The sequence below is a fragment of the Poeciliopsis prolifica genome, unplaced genomic scaffold, assembly GCF_027474105.1.
Source record: "Poeciliopsis prolifica strain line A6 unplaced genomic scaffold, Auburn_PproV2 SCAFFOLD143, whole genome shotgun sequence".
NCBI classification, from domain to species: domain Eukaryota; kingdom Metazoa; phylum Chordata; class Actinopteri; order Cyprinodontiformes; family Poeciliidae; genus Poeciliopsis; species Poeciliopsis prolifica.
Genome location: NW_026562518.1, coordinates 88912 through 106247, shown reverse-complemented (window position 1 = coordinate 106247; position 17336 = coordinate 88912). Strand labels below are relative to the sequence as shown.

Sequence of the window (17336 nt, the reverse complement as noted above, 5' to 3'; positions counted from 1 at the left end):
AATAAATTTTCTGCATGTTTTTCATTACTGCATCAGAAGTTGCGTAAAGAACCAGGAACATTCCTGGATTCCTCCGCAGCGCCGGCTCCCTCCCTCTTTCCCTTCCTCCCTCCTTTCCTACCTACCTACCTACCTCTGTCTTCCCCTCCTTCCCTCCCTCTCTCCCTCCCTCCCCTCCTCTGTCCTTTCCTCATTCCCTCCCACCCTCCTTCCCTCCCTCCCTCCCTCTGTCCTTCCCTCCCTCCTTCCCTCCTTTCCTCCCTCCTCTTATGAAAATATAAATAGCAATAGAATATAATAGCTCTTATTGGATTGTTGCCACACTATAAAATAAGTTACATTAACTGTTTCAGAACGCTGAAAGTTCTTTTGCCATTAATAAAATAGACTTAGAAACAATTTAGTTTAATGTTTAGTTCACATAATATCTGCTGAGATCTAAATGAATCTGTAATTCATCATGACTTCAGTGGTAAAAGTTACATTTTATCCTTTCTCAGCTCTTTTTTGGTTTTCCTTTGGTGTGGCTGAGTATGGCGCAATCCTGCAACAGCGCCCCCTCTGGTCACAGAGTGTGGCGCAGCGCCTGCAGACACAGTGGGTGTTTTATTTTGAAAGTCCGCCCCGGTACCGTGACGGTGTCGGTCGTGTTTCATCCGCAGCCAGGACTCTCAGTCAGAGGGAAGGACGGAGGGAAAAGTTCAGGACATGCGGCGTTTTCTGCAAACTGGTCGCCAAATGAACCGCATCGCAGCAGAAACAGGAGCCGGGATGTGAAGAGCCGTTCATTCCTATTGATCCGTTATCGAGGTATTGATTCAGGCTGATTTCAACATCACATTGCATGAAAAGACAAACAAAAAAAATGTTTAGAGGCTTATTTATCCTGGAAAGTGAACCTTTAAAATGACTTAAACTCTTTATAACTACCTTGTTGCTGCATTATTAGTATTTCTAACCTCATTTTAAACAGGAATAAGCAGGAAATTAACTAAACAACAGGATAACTGCGTCCATCCAAGAGGAATTAGTGCATTTAGAGCCGTCACAGGAAGTTAGTTCATACCCAGCACACTGACACAGTCAGAGGGAAATATGTGCTCCAGTAACTCAGTGGGAACCAGTTCAGTTTGGTCTCCATTCAGGCAGCTGCTTCTCATCATGTTGTTTCTTTGTACGAGCTAAAACATGTCCAATATAAGCCTGATTACCTCTGTTTGTCTTTTTACTTCATAAGTCATGTTAGTTAAGGTAAAAACATTAACTTTCCTATCAGAAAGATTTCATTGAATAAATATACTTTATTTTAGTCATTTCAGCAGTTTTAGATCCACATAGTTAAACCTCATTGTGCCATTTTAAATGTTTTGATCAGTAAATCTCCAGCGTTTCTGGAGTCTGACAGAGTTTTCCTTGTTTTTTGGCTTGTTTTCTGAACGCAGCTTCAGTGGAGAAGCGAAGAACAAAAGGGGAAAGCGTCCAGATAAATATCTTCAGTGGATGAAACAGTTTAGAAGGACCAAAACATTTTTCTTCATAAAGGCCACAAGCTTAAAGTCAGACCTCAGTGCAAAGAATAACTTTCCAGTGAAAGCAAGCTGCATCGCCACAATTATATAGAAAACTTCAGTCAACGCCAGTTTTCATAACTCCAGTCTTTGTTGAGTCTCCAACTTTTAGACCTAGCAAAAGTTTTCAGACTACTAGAAGTTTTACACATTTTGTTGCATTTGAATCAAGAAATCACCGTGTTTTTGTGAGATTTTGTAAAATAAGCCAATGAAGATCAGCAAGTTTTAATAAATGAGGAAATCGATCCAAAATTGCAAAACTGGATCATTACTTGCATGATCAGATTCAGTTTTTTAGTTTCAGAAGCCTTTTTCTAATTTTCTCTTATATAGTTTCTCAAATGTACTTCAAAAAAACATTTGGTTTGATTTTCTTTCAAAGTATAATTTTTTGCACTTTATTTATAAAACAATGCACACAAATTTACTGTCATGTCACTGTCATGTCACATGAATGTCATTGAAGTATTTTGTGAAAAAAAACTTTCTCTAAATTTTCTCCTGTTTTAACAAAATAATTCAAAAGAAAGCCACAAAAAGATAAAATTGGTAAAATTGGATAACTTCCACCAGTTTCTCTTTGTTTTTTGACCATTTTAGTTAATCATCTCAAACTCAGTAAAACATTACAAAAAGCTCTTTTGAACATCAATTGTCCATTTTTTCCATGGAGTTTTGTTATATTTATTTGACAGAATCCTTTTACAACGGTAAATGTGAAAATCTCAACACCACGTACCATTTTTTAAGGGTCTTATTTTTCATTTGATCATAAATAGAACTTTTATTTGTAAAAGTTAAAATAAATGTTTTTTATTAAGTTACTGAACTCTACTAAAAGTCACAAATGTTTACAAAGAGTGACTCAAGTCCTGTTTTTAGTTGCCAAAATATCTATTTATTGGGAAGATTTTTCTTTTAACAAGTCTAAAGTGCAAAAAAAAAAAAAAAAAACCTGATGAGTAACTAGCAGGTTCAAGCTCCGCCCTAACATTGGTTACCTAGCAACAACCTGATGAGTAACTTGCGCAGCAGCAGTTTAAGGTTTTTCCACTTTGCCTCATAACTGCTTAAAAATTAAAAGGGCACAGAGTGAAGACTGGACAAAACAGAAAATGTTATGCTACCAGTCTGGCAGTATTGCAGATATAAAAGAAAACTTAATTATTGTTATCGGCTGATATGAAACGATTATATTATGGCGTTTTTTAGGCGTGTCATGCTGCCCTTGGTTTACCTGAAAACCTTACAAAATATGATTATGGTGACTTTTCTTATAAAAAATGAGTGTTTATAACTGCAGACGTTTTACTGTCTGAAGCTGGATTGTTTTAAATTCAATCCAGCTGCATAATCCCAGCAACTGGTGAAAGAGTTGTGTTGAAATTCTTCAAACTGACCTTTTCCTGCTCTCTCTGCCACAGTTAATATTTTCATGGCTCTTTATTGGAGTTGTTCCTCAGCTCCAGCTTCATAAAGCCTTTTAAAGCCCTCCTCCAGCAGATGGATGCGTTTCAGATCACAGCTTCAGCCAAGTTGGCGAGTCAATCCCAAATGTGGTTTTATGATCTACGCTCCGTCCTGCAGCAATGGCATGCTCCTGTGAAACCGTGCCCACTCAGACATTTTTCAGCCTGTTCGTCTTTCCTCCGTCTTTCTGGTGTTGTTTGAGTTTATTTTGTCCCGTTTTGCGTTTTCTGTAGGAGCCGTAACGATGCGGGCAGCTGCGACTGTGCTGAGCGTTTTCCTCAGCTTGGACTTCCTGTCGGCTCAGTCCCAGTCAGGCCGCATAAACAGCAGCAACGTTCAGACTGGTGAGACTGGGAGGAAGAATCAGCCGCACATCATCTTTATTCTGATTGACGACCAAGTGAGTTTCTGGAAGAAAGTTTGATTTATTCACCTTCCAAGCACTCAGACTTGAAGGAAACATTAATTTTTGCTATAATTTAATAGTCAACATATCATGACAGTAACGAGTCTATTAGTGTTCAGCAAGTTGCTTTTTCTTCTGCAAAACCCAAAGTTTTGCCAAATATTTTTGGTTTGGTTTCTAGTACAAGTATCTTGAACTAATTTATAGTCAGACATAAAGTCAGCACCAATTTAGGCTGTTTAAAAACAAAATGTTGATTTGGGGTTTAAAATACTAGAACTTTTGTTTAATTTCTAGTGCAAATGTCTTAGTGCCTGAAATAAGACAAAACTAACTTTTCACCAAGATATAGTAATTTGTTTTAAGTCAACTATCCTTCAGTATTAACACAAAAGTACTAGTTACTCTGGCAGATTTTTTGACTATTAACATGGGAAAATATCTTATAAGTGAAATAATCCGTCACGTTAACTAGTACTTTTTTATTTAAAATGAAAGAATTTAAATATAGATTCTTTCATTTAGAATATTTATACACTAAAGGTATATGAGCTTCTATACCTATGTATGGTTCTATACATAGTTGAAAAGTTACTTTTAAGTCCTGAAATAGGACAAAATGATGATATTTGCACTAGAAACTAAAAATACTTGCTACGATTTTGAGTCTTTGCAGTGTAAATGAAACTAACACTCCAATCTTATTTATTTCATTTTTTTTTTTTTGCAGATGAACTGCAGATAATTGGTTCTTAAAGTTGCTGACTTTACGATGTTTGTGCAAATTGTGACAATTTTTTGTGTAAATAAATATAACTGCAATATTTGGCCTAAAACCGTCTCATTGCTGCCCCCTTTGGGTTAAATTGAAGCTGGTGCAGTTGAAGTTTCCTGATGGGTAGGGTTACCCTAACCCTAACCCATTAAAATACTAAGCAAACATAAAGAAATTAGCTGGTTTTAAATGTTTGCACAAGTAATGAATAACAAATGTTTTCTGATTGCAGAGGTCAATGAAATGTTGATGTGGTCACATTAAATAAACACATTTAAATAAAGTACAATTTGGATAAAACTCAGAGTAAACGCAGCGACTGCAGAAGAGTAAAGCAGAACTCAATCTGTGACAGGGCTACAACGACATCGGTTACCACAACCCCACCATCATAACCCCAACTCTGGACAAACTGGCCGGAGAGGGCGTGATACTGGAGAACTACTACGTCCAACCGATCTGCACGCCGTCACGGAGCCAGCTGATGACCGGCAGGTACACATGCCGCGTCAGCAGCCGATCAAACCTTTCAGTCACCCTCATTCATTCTCACCGCACAACAGACCATCAGTGTGATTCGTTCTGAAACAATTTGTTGTGATTTCTTGTGATTGGTTGACTAATTTAGTATCGATTATTCCTTAATTGAAGTAAACAGACTAAAAACAACCTATGCTGAAATAACAACACACACTGACCTGCAATTAAGCCCAAACTGCACAAAAGTATAAACATTTTCCATTTAATAATAAAACAACTAAAATCTCCTATTGAGCACATTTTGCGATTCAGTTATTAATCAGTTAATGCAATAAACAGTGTCCAATGTATGCCACCATTACTATATAAATGAAAATGTTATATAAACTATATATAAAATGGTTACTATACATATTTTATATAATAGTCATTATATACACATATAAGTATCGTATTTAAATACAACTTAAAATTAAATAAGTAAATAAAACATACATGGAAATAAGTCAATTATAATTAAATTTGTAAATGACTCCAGAGAAAACTTAGATTGAAAGATGCTCATTCTTGCATTGTTTTCTAAATCTGAAAATATATTCATATTATATTAATGTTTGGATGGAATAAAAACAAAATATCAATTCAAATTAAAATAGCATCCCCTCCAATGGCCAGCAGGGGGAGACAAGTCAGCTAAAACAAGATTAAGACATAAAAACATCCAAATTAAAGCATTTTATGGTTAATTTGTGAGCTTTGAACGTTTCTGGAAGGATTCTAAGGTGAAACAGGAAGTGGAAGATTTAGTGACATCTAGTGGCTCAAATGTCAAACTGCAGCCATCTGAACTCAAAACATGTTTTTTATGTATCAAACACATGTAAAGCCAACTGTTTACTGTCAGTCATCGCTATAATTCTGGCGTTATTCACATTTTATGTAGATTTTTTTCATGCAGCTGTTCATCCTGCAGATCAGTTACAGCTGTGCTCAGATACGAGTCGTCCTAATTTTTAACAGCTGCTTCAGAGAAAACAACTGATGGCTGCTGAGTCCGAGGCTCTGACTGAAACATGATTAAAGTCGTTTTACTTTGAGGGATGACGACAGATCTTGTTTTCTTTGAGATATCAGATCCACACAGGATTGCAGCACTCCATCATCAGACCCAGGCCCAGCTGTTTGCCCTCACACATGGACACGCTGCCCGAGAGGCTCCGCCCGGGTACGCCACACACATGGTGGGCAAGTGGCACCTGGGCTTCTACAGGTGAGTCTCAGAACGCCTCGACATTTCTATACAGAACAAGAAATTCTATAGGATCTGAGGGCGATCGAGAACATGTAAGCTGTAATGTCAAAATTGAATGGTGCTCAAGGGCTGCGGTTTTTAAACTAACCATTAAAGTTAGCACTTTAGCATAAGGTTCTGGTGTAGAGCTTTAGCGTTAGCTTCCACTTAAGACAATAAAGGTGAAGGGCTTTAGCTTTAATTTGCTAAACATCATGCTACTATAGGGCTTTGCTAAACACCATGTTACTGTAGGGCTTTAGAGCCCAATCATAATGTTTATGATTAGTGTTTTAGGATTAGCACATGTACCTTTTTATCTAGCATTCGACTTTGATGTCGGTTATTGGTCATAATATCTAAAAAATGTTTCCTACATAGAGTCGGTTTGGATCTCTTCTTTTCTCAAAATAAGAAAATCATTATTTGGAAATATAGAAGTGTGATCAAAAAAAGTTAAAGTAGAACCAATCAGTAAGAGGGTTAATACTTGGCCAGCTCTGATTGGCCAGTACAGCAGCTGGTTACCATGGAGACGGAATGCAGGCTAGCAGAGCGACGTTGCTTATCAAGCAGCCGCACCAAATTGGTATCAGTATTGCATTTTCTCAACTCTATAGAGTAAAAAATATGTTTCGATATCTTGTCAAATCATAATATTTTTGCACTTTATTTAGAAAACAATACAGAAAAAATTGTTGTTGAGATCTATTTAGGTTTTAACAAAATAATTGAAAGTAAAAATTACAAAAATGCCTGAAGGTAAGAAGTTTGATGATTTATCAAACTAAAATAAAAAGTATCGGTAAATCTGGTCTTGGTATCTAGAATTGTATCGATGCCAGATTACGCAATATCTCTCTCCTCTAGCAGGAATATTCAGCTCCATCTGTGTCTTCTGAACAAGATAAACACAATCTATTGTAACCCTTTAATACAATTTAATTACAGTAAATTCCTTGTTTCCTGTTCTGCAGGAAGGCCTGCCTGCCCACCAGAAAAGGTTTCGACTCTTTCTTTGGTTCGTTAACAGGAAGTGTGGATTATTACAGGTTAGTATAACGTTACACATAAACTCAGTCTGTCATTCGCCGGGTGAGTTTTTTAAACTTCTCTGTCCGCTGACCAGCTATCGGTCCTGTGACGGCCCGGGTTTGTGTGGCTACGACCTGCATGACAATGAGAGCGTCGCGTGGGGCCAGGAGGGAAAATACTCCACGACGCTGTTCACCCAGAGAGCCAGGAAGATCCTGGAGAGCCGCAGCCCGACGGACGGACCGCTCTTTCTGCTGCTGTCCCTCCAGGTATCAGGACGTCTGTGCAACGTGACATTAAGGTGGAGTTCTAGTTTATGCCTGCATGGAAGGACACAGAGTTCATTAAAGTGTTTTCTGAACATCTGAAACCCATTTAGAGATTTGTTTTCCACTTTCAAACATCTGCAGAATTAAATCCAGACACAGGAAGAGTAATTTAAGATTACATTTGTTTACATATCGTTTATTTTCACTATATTGGCTGGCTGTAACTGCACAGGCCTTGAGAAATGTGCATCTGTGCAAAAAGACTTGAAACTTAGTTTGAAGACTCAGATTAAATATATTAGAAATACATTTGCTTGAAAGGCCTGCATATTGAATAACTGCCCTATTTATTATATTGCTAAGAAATTAGGGCAAGACGATAAATTCAATAACAACACATATCACAATCGACACTTCATCAATATCATTAGATAACACGTCTGATATAAAAAATTCCCTTCTCACCCACCGCGGGTGGTTCTTATCCTCTGAGCTCGGGTCCTCTACCAGAGGCCTGGGAGCTTGAGGGTCCTGCAGTATCTTGGCTGTGCCAAGGACTGCACATTTCTGGACTGAGATGTCTGATGTTGTTCCTGGGATCTGTTGTAGCCACTGCTCCAGTTTGGGGTTACTGCCCCGAGGCCCCGATGACCACAGGCACCACTGTGGTCTTCACCTTTCAGGCCCTCTCCAGTTCTTCCCTGAGGCCCTGGTATTTCTCCAGTTTCTCGTGCTCCTTTTTCCTGATGTTGCAATCACTTGGTATTGCTACATCTACCACAACGGCTTTCCTCTGATGTTTATCCCTACGACAATGTCTGGTTGGTTCGCCATTACCATTCTGTCTGTCTGGATCTGGAAGTCCCACAGGATCTTAGCTCTGGCGTTCTCCACCACCTTTGGGTGTTTCCCACTTTGATCTCGGGGTTTCCAGTCCATATTCTGCACAGATGTTTTCTGTATACTATGCCTGCCACTTGGTTATGTCGCTCCATGTACGCTTTCCCTGCCAGTATCTTGCACCCTGCTGTGATGTGCTGGACTGTCTCAGGGGCCTCCTTGCACAACCTACACCTTGGGTCTTGTCTGGTGTGGTAGATCTGGGCCTCTATTGCTCTGGTGTTTAGGGCCTGTTCCTGGGCGGCCAGGATGAGGGCCTCTGTGCTGTCCTTGAGTCCAGCTTTTTCCAGCCATTGGTAGGATTACTGATATCAGCCACTTGGGTTGTTTGCTGGTGGTACATCCCATGTAGGGGCTTGTCCTCCCATGATGGTATCTCTGGCACCTCAACCTCCGTTCCCTGTTGTCTGAGACATTCACTGAGCACATTGTCTGTTGAGGCTTTGTCCCTGATGTATTTATGGATCTTAGTTGTTTCGTCCTGGACAGTGGTTCTCACACTCACTAGTCCTCTGCCTCCTTCCTTGCGGCTCGTGTACAGTCTCAGGATGCTGGATTTGGGATGGAACCCTCCATGCATGGTTAGTAGCTTTCTAGTCTTAATATCTGTGGCTTTTATCCTCCTTTGGCCAGCTAATTATTCCAGCAGGGTATGATTACTGGCAGGGCATAGCTGTTTGCATATATATATATATATATATATATATATATATATATATATATATATATATATATATATATATATATATATGACTGTGTATAGTATGTTGAGTCTATAAATAGGATAGGAAAGCAAAGCATGAAGATTTTTTTTTGTAAACTATTGGTTGTTAAATTGTGTTTTATTTTGTTTTTGTCTTTGTAATGTTGTTAATTTACCAAAATAAAGTTATTCTGAATCTGGAAAGTCTTGAATTCTTTTCCTCCAGGCGGTTCACACTCCTCTGCAGCCTCCCAAGTCCTACATCTACCCCTACCACAACATGGCCAACGTCGCCAGGCGGAAGTTCGCCGCCATGGTTTCCACGGTGGACGAAGCCGTCCGAAATGTGACCTATGCCCTCAGGAAGTACGGCTACTACAGGAACAGTGTGATCATCTACTCCACTGACAATGGAGCCCAGCCTTTCACTGGAGGGAGCAACTGGCCGCTACGAGGCAGGAAGGTAAACAATGAAGTACTGTATTTTAATACAAATAATTATAAATCATTATTTGAAGCAAACATACTAATATCGATTGTAAATATCCTAAAAACATTGGCACACTAATTGCATTTACATTCCAAATGTGTGTAAAACTCTCAGCACCATCATCCTCCTATCACTTCCTGTTGACCTTTATGTTGTTTCTGCCAATGCAAAAAAAGTATTTCCATTTTTCAAAATACTCTTTTCTAGATATGGCCAAACAATGACCTCATCCTAGTGCAAAAACCTTCTATCCAAATTTTTCGAAATTGTTGTTTCCATTAAGCAAATTTATTTTCGTAATTCCAATTTGAGCCAGATCTGATGTGCAAGTCCAATGGAAATGCAATTAATGCAATTCCATTACAAATGTGTATTAAACTCTTAATATTCCACTAATGTCGAAAAACCACAGTGAAGATGTAGATGCACAACGTGAATGAGTTTGTTCTGGAAATAAATAATTAAAAAACATGCGCTACTTTCATCCTCCTACCACTTCCTGTCATTCTTTGTCATTTCTGCCAGAAGTAACATTCATTCCTACCTTCAGAACTTCATCTTTTTTCTTTCTTCCATCCTTCAGACCTCATTTTCCCCCGTGTCCTTTCTTTGTTCCTGGAACTACATCTGCTTCTGTAAAAAAAATTGTGATTTTAGATTTTAAAGTGAACCTAAAGCACTCTGGAAAGACGACTTTGGTTAAATCTGTAATTCACAGCTTAAAATTAACCTATTTTGACGTTTGAGTGTAAATTAATTAAAAATATACCAGTTTTAGTGTAGATTTCCCCTAACACATCAGTGCATTACGAGTCCTTCCAGGTAAACATGGCGGTTTGTTTGCAGGGCACGTATTGGGAGGGCGGGGTGCGTGGCGTGGCGTTCGTCCACAGCCCGCTGCTGAAGCGAAGGAGGCGGGTCTCCAGAGCTCTGCTCCACATCACGGACTGGTTCCCCACACTGGTGGGACTGGCCGGTGGCAACATAACCCAGGTCAGTCGTCCAACACTCATGGTTTTATTTGGAAGCTTAATGTATTTTATTTTATTGCATCATTTTATTTTATTTATGGGTTATTTATAAGCTCTCACTGACTTTGCTTTGTTCTATTAATTGAAACCAGATTTTTTATTTTTAGCATATCATAGTATGGGAAAAAAATTTTTTTAAGTGAATAAAGTTGTAATATTAGTGGAAAAATTACACAATATTACAAGAAGAAAGTTGTAAAATAACTGGAATTTTTTTTATTGAAAGCAAAGCTCTAATTGAGTTATAATCATTTATGTGATCAGTTTGTCAAGTTTCTTTGAACTAAATTGAATAATTTTATGCTGATACATTGATTTTTGTCTGTAAAACTTAATAACAAGACCAAGTTTAACTTAACAAGATCAACATTTCTTTAATTTTTATATTTTTGTGATTTATCATAGAATGACTAATTTGACTAACATGACTACTTTTTCTGGTGTTATTATGAATTTATTCTTCATTCTTGTACAACTTTTGTTCTCCTATTTTTAGAACATTGTTCTCATATTTGTGTGCAACTTTCTTTTTGTCTTGTTTTACTTCACCTTCAATTTTGTTTTATTACAACTTTATTCATGTATTATTTCGACTTCAACGTTGTACGAAATTAATCTTGTATTTTTACGACTATTTTTATATTATTACAACTTTACTCGTCGTGTTTTTACTTAATTGTCGTTCGATTTTATTCTTGTATTATTACAAATTTATTGTCATTATTAGGAATTTATTCTCGTACTATTTCATCTTCATTGTCATGCAAATCTATTTCTGTTATTACGACTTTGTTCTTGGAATACTTTGGCTTTATTCTCGTAATTAAATATTTTTCTTAGCCTGACCCTAATACTCTGTCAGTGACTATACAATGCTGGATATGCAATAAGTGTGTCTCTAAGCTGTTGTTTGTATTTAACTAAATGAATCCCAGCCACAGGAATGAGGGAGTTTCCTGCATAAGCCTTTGCTTGTGTGTTTGTGGCTCAGAGCCAAGGTCTGGATGGTTTGACGTTTGGGCCGCCATCAGCGAGGGGAAGGAGTCTCCACGAAAAGAGATTCTCCACAACATCGACCCGCTGCACACACATCCGACTGAAACCAAGAGCCGGGACGACAAGCCCAGAAAGAAAGCAGCTGCAAGTACGATGGACGGGAATAGGAACGAAAAGAGAATCAACTCAGTTTATAAAGGCTGAAACCATTAATCGGATTAATCGATTAAAAGTGTCCAAATCTGCTTTTAATTGCTTTGTTACAACTTGGCTAAATGCAACAAGCGTCTTCAAGTGAAGCGTGACTTAGATCCTGTTTTTATTTATTTCAGTTTTCTTCAATTGAGCCCAAATAATAAGCAAACTGGTTTATGGCTAAAACGATTAATCGGATTTAGCAAGCGATTAATCGTTAGCTGAAGTATACAGACTCCAAAAAATACCAAATTGTAAAAAATAAACATTTTCAGAGCATTAATTAAACCAAACCTAAAAGACTACAGTTTTGGTATATCTTAGATATTTTATCTAAAATGTTGCATATTTTAGATAAAAAGCTCTTCCTTGTATAAATATGTTTTACCCTGAGCTGATAAGTTTTAGTTTCATCCAGTCCAAATTCACTAAAGGAATGTTACATTATTGTGTTTTAGGCAATACATATAAAAAGGAATTAAATCATTTGTTTATTAGCATATTTAATGTATTTTTGATGCTTCTTGAAAAAAGCTTAAGAGATTAAATGAAAAATTTGAAAAATGTGGCTGTTTTTTTAACCGATTAATCGTCAGAATAATCAATTGCTAAAATATTTACAGCTCTACATTCGTTCATTTACTTCTTAAATGCTATTTTCCTTAACTGGTTTGTTCATGTTTTATTTCTTTTGATTTGGCAGAAATCCCGTCCAAAGCAGCTGCGTTTCAGAACCTGAAGAAAGTTCTGAAGCAGAAACTGGATAAAAAGTCTGGATTCAAGCTAAAAACCACCAAGAAACCTCAGATTTTTCCCATCAGGCTGCAAAGAAATCCAAGCCTGTTCCCAAGCTGAAGCTGACGTCTGGCCCAAAGACGAAACCAGAACCAGAGCTGCAGCGTGGAATCCAGTCCGGCAGCGCTCCATCTGGCGCTTTCCACCAAAAATCCAGAACCAAATCCAAGAGAACCACGTCACACAACTTGTCCCAGTCCAGACCCGCTCACACCAAACCAAAGAAACCACTCAAAGAGCAGCTAACGCCAAAACCCAAGCAGACCTTCGTCCAGACCCAGAACCAGAACACATCTCAGTCTGGAACCCCGACACCGTCTCCGCTGTGGGACACGTCTGTCCAGGCCGCCATCCGGGTCGGAGACTGGAAGCTGCTGACCGGAGATCCGGGTCACGGAGACTGGGTCCCTCCACAGGTACCGAGAAAAGTTCTTGGGCTGTTTTAACACCTGATGGTCCGGTAGACCGGGTTCGATTTGAAACCAGAACTGCAACATTTGTTACATTTTCACTGCAGTGAGCCAAACCAACCAAATCATTTGGAAACCCTGTTCCCCTCCTCGCCTGTGGGGGCGCTGCACCAAGAACCACAGAAGGAAAAGACACAAAAAAAGAAGACAGTGAGAGGAATTTGATTCAGCGTTAGATTTTAGTGGTTGTAGTATTTCTCTTTTGCTAAAACACTAGGAGTAATTTCTCCAACTAGCGCTAGCCTGTCACGTTCGTTTTAGTTGTATTTACCCAGAATCCTCTGCATTGTAGTTCACTTCCTATACTCGAGAGTATCTACGGTCCGCTTGGCGTTCACATATTCAATCGCTTCAGAGTTCACTTCAACCAAGCTGTAGGCGGACCAGAGTTTGTTGTTTTTGGTCCGTATTAATAGTTTGGTTTGTGTTCACATCTCCCCAAAACGAACCGATTCAATCTCTGGTGGCCACTCATTTCGTCAAGAATAAATTAAATAAATTAACTCCAAACTACTTATGAAAATCTTAGCTACACAAAGTGATAATCTTTTCCGAAATTTTTCTTGTTTCTTTCTGTTGTCATGGTATCTAGAACCAGACGTACTCTTTGACCTATTCTTTATCGTTAGCGTTGCTGCACCTAATTAAACTCAGATTAAAGCGGATTAAACAGAGCTGTTGTGAATCCACTTTAAAAATATTCTGTTTTATTTCTACAAAACAAGCTAAAACATTCCCAATCGCTAATCTGCAGATGCTTCCCACCCTTCCGGGCCGCTGGTGGAACCTGGAGCGTTCCTCCTCGGCGCTCTCCGACCCGCCCGGCCCAAAGACCGTCTGGCTCTTCAACATCGCGACCGACCCGTTCGAGCGGCGGGGACCTGGCGGACCGCAGGCCAGACGTGGTCCAGCAGCTGCTGGAGCGGCTCGCCCACTACAACCGACCGCCGTGCCGGTGTACTTCCCCCCCGACGACCCGCGGGCCAACCCGAGCCGGAACAGCCGGGCCTGGGCGCCCTGGGCAGACGGAGAGGAAGAGGCGAAATATCAGGGAGTTTATAAGAAAGGTAAGAACGCCAAGAAGAAGAGGAAGAAGAAGAAGTGCCGGCTGTGCAAGCTGAAGTCGTTCTTCCTGAAACTGAACACGGGGATGATGTCCAACGGCATCTGAGGGCCTGAAGCACAGAGACTCTGATTTACACTTGTTATTCAAAATGTCTGTCATTTTATGCCCAATGAGATGTGATCTGGCCATTTGGACCTTTAAAAGGTCGGTTCACTCAAATATCTGAGCTTAATAGACAGTTCGATGTTTCACAGAGAATCCTCAAAGTTTATTTACCAGCAGTTTCCAGTTCCGCCCAACTTCGGTTACCTAGCAACAAGCTGTTGAGTAACTGGCGCAGCAGCAGTTTAATGTTTCACCACAATGCCTGCTTAAAAACAAACAACTAGATAAAACAGGAAAGGTCAGACCACCAGTCGACAATCTTTCAGATATCTAAAGCAGAAAAACATAATCAATAACTATCTGCATTGACTGGTAAGAAACGATTGCATCATATCGTCCAGCTCTAAGAAGAATAAATATGTAGTTGTGTGAATTGATCCTTTGGAGATTGAAAACTACCTTTTAGTCTTGAAGATGTTTTCTAAGGTTTATATGATAATTTTATGTTATAAATGTTTTTTTTTAATGTACGACTCATGTTGTTTTGATCAGTAACTTGAAACCCAACAGAGTTTGTGGTTCATGCAGTGACACCGTGCGGTACCGACCTGTGCTTCCACACCAAATTCAACTGATTAATGACGTTACCTGAAGCAGAAGGTCATGAATTCAAGCAGTTTTGTTTATTTTTGCACATTTCATTTCTTCCCTCCGACCAGGAGTGAATTTAGGTTCATTTTTTTATCTGGATGAAAAAATGACCTGGATTCTGGTTTTCATGGTTGTTTACCGTTAGAAGCTGTTGCTGGCTGTTTCTCCATGTATGCATGCTCAGACTTTACAGCTGAATGTTCGTCTCGGTTTCTGAAATCTGAACCGGATGTTTACATGTGCAATGTTTAACCAAAACTCATTTCAAGGTTTCTCCTTATTCAGTCTGAAAAGCTGATGCTGTAGTTGTCTGAATGTATCAACTGACATTAATTTCAACTATGACTTTGTAATTTAAAATGTATGACTGTGAACAGCAGAAACTGTCATTTAATCTTGTTTTCCTGAATGTTTTCAGCATATAAAAGCCTGAAATGATTAATTACCAACCATCAATGCATCTGTTGGTTAATTCATTAAAACTGAATGCGGTTTATGAATTGAATGTGATGTTTTAAAGGCAATAGAAGGTTTGTGAGAAGTAAAAATAAATAAATCTAATTTAAATATTATTTCTATCGCTCTTTTTGGAGGGGAAGTTGCAGAAGTCTATGATGGAGATCCAGAAAATTTCCAGGTTTTATCTATAACATTTCTGAGATTGATTTAAAATGTATGATTTTTTTTTCTTTTTATAATTTTGTTACATTTTCAGCTCAGAAATTTACAACTTGCTTTTCTAAACATTTTTTCAATTTTTCAAGGTCAGAAATTACAAAGTTTTGTCCAGAAAATTCCTGAGCAATCTGAAAATTTCAAACTTTTTTTCCTGAATGTTAGAAAATCCTACTTTTTTTCTAGAAGATTTCTGAGTTTTTTGTGGAAAATTTTCCACATTTCTAGGTCAGAAATTTCAAGGCTTTTTGCAAGAAAAGTTTTGAAATTAATCTAAAAGTTTCTGAGTTTTTTTTACTGTCAAATTTTCAGGTTCCACCTTTTTTTCTACAAAAGTTTTGAGTTCTTGTAGCAAAGTTTCCACTTTTCAAGGTCAGAAATTCCCTGTTTTTATTTTTCTTCTAGAAAACATCTGAGATTAATCTAAAAGTTTCTGAGTGTTTGGGAGAAATTTAGTACCTTTTTTTCAGTCCTAACTTGCTGTTTCCATCCTAATTTCTTGCAAGGAGTAAAAATTAATGTGTCCAGATGTGAAAATACTGACTTGAAGGGAGTGAATTTATTTTTTTATCAAACTATTAAGACTTTGTAGAAAGTAGCTTCCACTTAAACATTAAATTGTTTTGTTTTTAAATAATTTTTCTGTCAAACGGTCAGACTTTGTTCATGACTGCTGAAGGAGTAAAACCATCAGACGGTGTGAATCCTCTCCCTGGCAGAGCCGGCTTTGGTGACGTTTGAGCGGGACGTGAAGGTGAAGCGTTTGAAGGTTTTCCGTCTTCTGAAGACACCTAGCCTCTAATATTTCACGGTATTTGCTCAACAAGAAAAAACGGCTGCGGCTGCTTCCTGACGGAAAAACTGCATGTTTGATTTCTCCTCCCTCTGTAAATAAAGTTTCATTTGGGTTTTACTCCGTTATTTAACATTAACCTGCAGTGAAAATAAGGAATAATAAGGAATAAAACCACTAGTTAAGTTTCATTATAAAATAAGGATCTATGATGTCAGAAGAATGAAAATAAAAACTTATTGTCAGAATGTTTCTATGTGGCTGGCTCTTATGTATTTCAGCTATTTTTATTCAGCAACTAAATACTAACATGCATCGACGTATTCAGGTCATGATAGAGAGACGGAAAAAGGAGGAGTAGAGTCCTGCCAAAAAACTCAAAAACGCTCTAGAAAATAAATCTGAAATTGTGAGATTAAGCTCAGATTTCTAAACTTCAGAAGTCAAAAAATTTTCTCGAAATAAACTAAGAAATTGTGAGATTATTTTTAGAAAAAACAATGACCATTCTGAGTTTGAAAAGTCCAAAAATTCCTAGAAGCAACTCAGGATGTTTTAGATTAATCTGAAAAATGTTGATAAGAAACACAAAATGTTTTTTTACAGAATTTTTCTGAGTTCTTTGGCGAACATTGATGTGCACAGCACTGGTTTAACCACTAGGTGACGCCAGAGATTGATAATGCGAACTGAGTGAAGTCACAACACACACACACACACACACACACACACACACACACACACACACACACACACACACACACACACACAAGTGAAACAGGATTTTCCATGCTTGCTGTCGCCTCGCTGCTTCATAGAGGAATAATTTGGTGTTTCTTTTATCCCTGAACAAAGCTGGAATCATGTAATCCTCTGGGATTAAAATCCTGTAAATTGCAGAGCAGTCCGGCTCCTGATTCACTCAGCTGATGGTCGCGGTCTTTAGTTAGAAAAAAAAAGGTTTTATTAAACTCTTTAGTTTCTGTTTTAAATTTCCATAATAAACTTGATATGTCTGTTAATTACAATGTAAAGGTCTAACAATTTTTAAGCTAAATATTTCCTCCAATTAAAGAAGCTGAATTTAGCATCTTAACATGTAGATCTATAAATACTCACTATAACTTGAATGCTAATACTGTTAAACATTTGGGTTTGTATGGGCAATT

General features: G+C 38.2%; 1 pseudogene; it reads left to right on the top strand.

Annotated features, from left to right (window-relative positions):
* The first annotated feature begins 655 nt into the window (after positions 1-655).
* On the top strand, positions 656-14055 carry LOC129355720 (arylsulfatase I-like; annotated as a pseudogene).
* Positions 14056-17336: the final 3281 nt, after the last annotated feature.